Below are 7,700 nucleotides of genomic sequence, written 5' to 3'. Positions count from 1 at the left end.
AGTCTGAATAGTTCTAGTTTGTCCATCAGTACTCTTTTAATGATGTTCTGTTCAGTTAAAAAAAAAAAACCAGTGGCAAGTTCAACTGGCAACTCATTTGCACAAACACTCTTCTTCAAGACAACCATTATACATTCATAAACAGCAAGAGAGCTCTATGTATACTTCCCATTTCATCACACAGAATTATTACCAAGAATGTTCTCTGGAATTGAGATTTAATCACATTAAGAATATCTACTATTTCAACAAGGATACGCTTAAGTGAAGCAGACTATTTATTATTTACTTATTTTTATGTGAGCTTGTGGAGAACACAATGACTATTCACGGAGTCTCGAGTCATGGTAAGGTACCAGCATGTTACTTATTATTGCTTTTGCTCCATCAGTGCATAAGTCAACGCAGTGAAAAAGAAAAAACATCTTCCTTATCATGAAAATAGTTTTGACTTTGTGAACCCCTGAAAGGTTCTTGGTATTCCCCTGGAGTTCCTTAGACCACACATTGAGAATTACACAACAAGGTTCTTGGTAGGTCTTTACACTCTATACTATAACACCCAGAAGCATAACTTAACATAGTGTTTCCTAAATAAAAGTTCACAGATAGAACTCGGGATATTTGTTAAAGCACAGAATCTAGTCTCCACCTCTAAAGGTTCTGATTCAGTCAGCCTAGGATGAAAAGAGGGAGAATGTATATTTAAAAATTCCCCAGATATTTCCAAAGAACCCTCAGTTTTGGGAACTCCCTTCCTAAGCCAACTTGCTGCTGTCTGATGTAAGGCATTAGTAGATATAGGATTTATATAAAAGGCTGCTAGGCAACCTGCTAAATCATCATTCAGATCATTCAGATTTCTAAGGGTCACCATAAGAACACGTAACTGTATAGAAAGGCCACATAAAATAGAATGAAACACATATTCTATATTTACTTAAGTACAATATCAATATACAAAAATAAACTGTATTTCTATACATTGGCAATGTTTTACCTGAAATTGAAATTAAGAAGGCGATTCCATTTAGAATAGCATCAAAAAGAATAAAATCCTTAGAAATAAATATAATGAAAAAAGTGTAAGACTTATGTATATTGAAACTACAAAATATAAATAACTGGAAGGACATCCCATGCTCATAGTTGGGAAGACTTAATATTGTTAAGATGGCAGGGTCCTCAAGCTGAGCTACAGTTTAATCCAATTCCTCTTCAAAACCCCATTTGGCACTTTTTTTTTTGCAGAAATTGACAAGCTAATTCTACAATTTACATAGAAATTTAAGGGACTTAGAAGAGTCAAAATAATTTTGAAAAAGAAGAGTTAGTTTAAAAAAAAAAAGACTTTCCACAAATAATAGTAGGACAGCTGGAATGAATTTGGATGTCTTCCTCACAATATACCCAAAAAAACAATTCAAAGTGGATTGTAGCCTACATTTATGAGCTAAAACTATAAGATTCTTAGAATATAGGAGTAAATCTTCATGGCCTTGGCTTAGTCAAAGTCTTCTTACATATGACACCACAGCACAAATGACAAAAAAAAAATTGACTCATCAAATTGGAATTCATCAAAATTAAATGTTTCTTGCTTTAAAAAATACCATCAAAAAAGTGAAAAACAACCCAAAGAATGGGGGGACATATCTGCAAGGAACTAGTCTTTCTAGATATAAACGACTATTACAATTCAATAACACAAACAACCCAATTTAAAACTCAAGTGATATAGACATTTCTCCAAAGAAAATAGTCAAATGGCCAGTAGACATGTGAAAAGATGCTCAAAATCATGTGCCATCAAAGGTACGCAAATCAAAATCACAATGAGACATCACCTCCAACTGACTAGGATGACTAAAATAAAAAGACAATAACAAGTGTCAGCAAAAATGCAGAGGGGAATTGGGACCCTCTCACATTGCTGGTAGGAATTTAAAATGCCACTCTGAAAAACAATCTGGCAATTCCACAAAAGGTTTAACAAAAAGCTATCACCAATTCCACTCCCAGGAAGATGTCCCCCCTCAAAAGGAAAACATATATAAGTGAAAAAACATGTAATTAATATTCACATCAGGATTATCCATAATTACCAAAGAGTAGAAACCACCCAAATGTCCATCAACAGATTCATGGATAAATAAAATGTGGTATACCCATAAAAGGGATATTATTTGGCAATAAAAAGGAATGAAGTACTGATACATGCTATAACACAGATGAACCTTGAAAACATTATGCTGAGTGAAAGCAGCCAGTCAGACCACATATTATCTGGTCTCATTTGTATGAAATATCAAGAATAGATCTATAAAAAGAGAAAGTAAACAGATGGTTGCCTATGGTGAGTCGGGGCTTAGGGGAGATTGAGTGTAATTGCTAATGGGTCTGTAGTTATGTAACTTGTTTTGGGTCTGTTATAGCAACCTGAATGGTTCAAATCTTTGGTGTCTAAATCCTAAGTGTGTCAAATGTGTATTCTTGCCAATTGTGTTACCTTCCAAGATAACAAAGAGAGGAAACTTCCAAGGAGATGGATCAGCCCCTTGCTGAATGCCTGTTTCCTTTCCTATTTTCCTTGATTAATTTATGAAAAGTTACATTCTTTTTATGAAATATGGCCCTTTGTAGCAACATGGATGGAACTGGAGAGTGTGATGGTAAGTGAAATAAGCCATACAGAGAAAGACAGATACCATATGGTTTCACTCTTATGTGGATCCTGAGAAACTTAACAGAAACCCATGGGGGAGGGGAAGGAAGAAAAAAAAAAGAGGTTAGAGTGGGAGAGAGCCAAAGCATAAGAGACTGTTAAAAACTGAGAACAAACTGAGGGTTGATGGGGGGTGGGAGGGAGGGGAGGGTGGGTGATAGGTATTGAGGAAGGCACATTTTGGGATGAGCACTGGGTGTTGTATGGAAACCAATTTGACAATAAACTTCATATATTGAAAAAAAAGAGTGAGAAAAAAAGAAAAGTTACATTCTTTTTAAGTTATACTCCTCATTAGCTACGGAATTTGAAGGGGGAGATAATTTTAAAAATATATTTTCGTAATGTATACCAATAGAGGGTAATTGAGGTGGGTAGGGACGTTCATTCTTCTCCGACCTTTCTCTCATACACTCACATACGATTTAACACTCAAATGTCCTTTCATTGCAACATCAAAGAATCTAATTCACCATTCCTATTTTATTTTCACAATTAAGTCCAGCCTAAATAATATTAAATTATATAGCAAATGACTTTTTTATTGTAGTAAAATATACATAAAATAGATGTACCATTTAAACATTTTTTTTATTTTAACCATTTTTTATACACTTTTTTTTTAACATTTGTGTATTTTTTGAGACAGAGAGAGACAGAGCATGAATGGGGGAGGGGCAGAGAGAGAGGGAGACACAGAATCAGAAGCAGGCTCCAGGCTCTGAGCCATCAGCCCAGAGCCTGACGCGGGGCTCGAACTCACGGACCGCGAGACCATGACCTGAGCTGAAGTCGGACGCTCAACCGACTGAGCCACCCAGGCGCCCCCCATTTAAACATTTTTAAATATATAGTTCAGTGCCATTAAGTTCATTCACATCATTGTGAATCATAGCAAATGACTTTTATATCAACAGTTCAATGAAAAGTTCAAACATGTATTCAAATCTACAAAGTATCTTTTATTATTAAAGTAAAATCATAGTTCTAATAAAGAACACTATCACAAGCCTTCAGATGAACTAGTAACCCCATTAATAAATTCATGACATTATTATTTATGGAACCATATTTAAACTATATTTGTATTTGTAATTTCCTTTTATGACCCAAAGATTTTCATCCAGACTTCATATTGAAAATAAATTCACTGATGCATCAAGAGACAGACTGCATATTAAGTATATTAAATGTCAGGCTTGTTATTCCAATTTCATTTGAAAAACAAACTCTTCCATAAGGCATGGACAGATGTTGATAAGATAACAGCAGCTGTGGCAGAGAATACATTTTCATTAAGTAAAAATGACAATGTTTTCTTTAATGGATGAGATTATTAACAGCTCTTTGGAAGTATTAGACAGAAGTTGTTACAAAACATTTTAAGATAATCAATAACCCGTCCACTATGTGTCTTATTGTGAGACCAGCTGCTGCTGTATCTTCTCTCTTGACAAGACATCAAAGTTCGACACCATGCCTACCTAACCCCATATCAGATAAATCAAACATAGCCATCCATTTGACTAAGAGAATTATCCACTTAAGCCAGAATTTCTTCAATTTGTCCTCTCCTTTCATGTCCTTCCGTCTTTGAGCCTGGGTCTTTTGTTGGTGGCCTCTCAGTCCTTAGGGACTTGCTATCAATCATTTTCTCTTCAGTGCCTTTATTTTCAAATTTTATAGGTTCTTTCCCCTCACCATTTTCACACTTTGAAATAAAAAAAAATCAGAAATCAAAATATCTTTTCTTACCTCTCCTATTCCCACCTTGCTAATGTTTAAGCTGTCTACTGCACTTCATAGCCTGACTTCTTTAAAGAGGACTGACATCCCGTCTTCACTTCTCACCATGACTCCCTCTCTAATCTACTAGAATGTGGCTTCTACTGAAATTGCCCATGCTGAGGCAACTAAAGCCAATGGATACGACTTGTTTTCTTACTTGACCTCTCTCTGCTTGTGATGGTTTTATGGATTCTTACTCTTGAAACTCTCCTGCGGTGGCCCATGTAATACTACACTCTCTCAGTTCTCCACACGTGTCACTCCTTTGCAGTTTCTCTCATGGACTTTTCTTTCTCTGTCCTCTTCATGAGTGTTGATGTTTCCCTCGTATTCAACTCCTTACTAAACATCTATAATTGGACAGCATATCTCAGACTCAATAACAAAATGCGATTCTGTATTTTCTCCCCCAACCTTCCACTCCTTAGATGTTTTCTGTCTTAGTGAAAGGCACCACCATTCATCCAGTTGTTCAAGTCTGAGCATCACCTTTGACTTCTTTTCCTTCCCCTCCTACATAACATCAGCCTCCAAGTTCTCCCCCTAACCCAATTATGACTAGTCTCCCTCATCATGCTGTGCCTCATGTTCAGAACTCATTTACTGCAATAGCTTCCAACCAGTTGCCCTATTACTCACTTCGAATCTCCACACTGCTCCAGAGTCATCTTTCTAGTTTTTACATACAATCATGTCACACCTTTACTTAAATATCCATGAATGCCTCTCCAAACGGAGTTTAAACTTGCCTCAAGGTTTTCATATTATCTGCTTCCCACTTTCCACTGTATCCTCTACTTCCATTGTTCCCAATAATCATCCTTCACTCCAGCCAAATGCAATATATTAGATTTCTTCCAATATATAATGCAGTTTTCCTTTTCTTAGAATGCCCTTCTCAATTTTCCCTTATCCATTCAAAATAAGCTAGACTACCACTACCCCCATGAAGTGTTCTTTGTTCTTACTTTCTCCTTTCCTCCCCAGGCATAACCTCAGGCCAACTTGGATATCCCCCATTTGCTCACCTAAAGCTGCCTCCACTTACCTCTTCCTAACTTAGCTCATATCAGAGTAAATTGTAATCCTAGGTGTCCTTTTCTTTCCTCTTCTACTGTCTATTCTTAAAGCAAAGGAATATGCTTCACTTCTCTCCATAGTCCTAGAACCAAGTATAGCATTTGGCTATAGTAGTGAGCAATAAAAAGTTGTTGAATTAATGAATACAGAAATGAATCGAATCAATTAAATTTGTTTTGCCTTAAATATATGGCCAACCATACCATAACATAAGAACCCAGAATTATTGTCCTGCTACTTGAAATGCTCCTTTATAAACTAAACCTACTAAATGCTTGGGTTTGAGTATGGTTAATTCTTAGACAAGAAGGCTTAGTGTACTACAAAAGTCATTTTATTACATTTTAGTTTCATTTTCCTTATTTTTGCAATCTGTCATATATGTATACTCTGATGGAAAAAAATATTTGTGCTTAACTTAACATTCCGTGGGTATTTGTATGGTTATGAGTATGAAGATCTATGGCCACCAGAATATCTTGATCCAAATAACGAAGCAAAAGGAAAAGAGACTTTCAGGAAAGTTGATTACATGTTATAATGACAGGGGGTTCCTGTCAGCAGCTCCCAGGCAAGAACCAAAAGCTATGGTTGGTTTATTTGTTTGCTTCTTTTTTCCTTGCCTCCAGTGCCTGACAATGCTAAGTACAGCGTAAGAGCTTATAATTTTATATATTTATATATCAATTTACATTTTAAAGGACTTTCAAGTTAATTTTTTCCTTTGAAACTTTTGCTGATATGTTAATTTTATTCAATCCTCCTGAAACTTCAATGGTTCTAATAAGAAAAAAAAGTGTGGGCTCATTTTACTGTGCCTGAAAGTTAAAATCTTACTTTGTCTGAATTTTTTGACTGAATATTTGTATCTATTTATTTATTAAAAATATTTTAATATTTATTTATTTTTGACAGAGAGAGAGAGAGAGAGAGAGCACGAGCTGGGGGAGGGGCAGAAAAAGAGGGAGACAGAAGTGGGTCTGTGCTGAGAGCAGAGAGCCCAATGTGGGGCTCAAACTCATGAACCATGAGATCATGACCTGAACCCAAGTCGGACGCGTGACCGACTGAGCCACCCAGGCGCCCCATTGTCTGAACATTTTTTTTAAGTACTTTCATTATGTTTCAGTTTTGTTTTGAATTTTAAAAAATGGTCTATCGTGTGTTTTATAATCCTTTTAAATGGGCTTTAAATTATTTGTTTTCTATTTAAAGATATAGGCATAATTCAGGGAAATAATTTTGAAGTTCCTCCTTATTCTTGCAATACTGTTATAATATATAAAAACATATTTACATATATAAATATAATTTTTTCTTTAATGGAAAGAAAGCAGTAATTGTTATTTCCAAGCTTTAGAAATAACTTTCTCCCCTGTATTACCCTTGAACCTGAACTTTGAAACCCTACTGAACTTATTCTTACATGTTCTCTGCTCTCAAAGTCTTCTTATTACCAGAGAGTCTTAACCAAGAATGCATACATGATAGAATTTATGTTTTATATTGTCTGTATGGCTCATGTAGCTTCAGTCAGCCACACATAGAGATTCTGTGATTGGGCATAAATAGTTAAATCATTAGTCAACAACTAGTTTTTGACGCTTCTTAGGCTGGACATGGTGATAAACCCTGGCCTATAGTAGTGAACAAACAGTACTACCATTGATATGTTATAATCACAGAGAATAACCAATACTGTTTTACATACATAAAGTATCCTGGTGCCCATCATTCTGTTCAGAGTGACACCTAAAGTTTTATATCTATTTTTCCTACCTTAGTGTTCCTTTTGCCTTTAATTCCTTACACATTTTTAAAAAATTCTTGATTTGTATGCATATTTTAGGACACCTCAAATCATTATGCAATGAGACACGATATAAATAACTAAATTCATCTCAGAGTAACAGTACATTTTCAGCACAATTACAATAAAGAAGTCATTTTCCTCCAAGTCAACAGGAAATGAGGTCTCCTTTGCCTCAGCTCATTAGAGAATGCAAAGCACTCAAGTCGGAAACCAGAAATTCAGCACCAAGGAAGCAGAGATGGAAACCGTTCCCAGGATAATCAGCAACACACATTTTGCAGAGTAAACTTTTCA

The sequence above is a fragment of the Panthera uncia genome, chromosome B4 (genome assembly GCF_023721935.1).
Source record: "Panthera uncia isolate 11264 chromosome B4, Puncia_PCG_1.0, whole genome shotgun sequence".
In the NCBI taxonomy this organism is placed as follows: domain Eukaryota; kingdom Metazoa; phylum Chordata; class Mammalia; order Carnivora; family Felidae; genus Panthera; species Panthera uncia.
The sequence above is the reverse complement of the archived record's forward strand: the minus strand, read 5'-3'. Positions refer to the sequence as shown.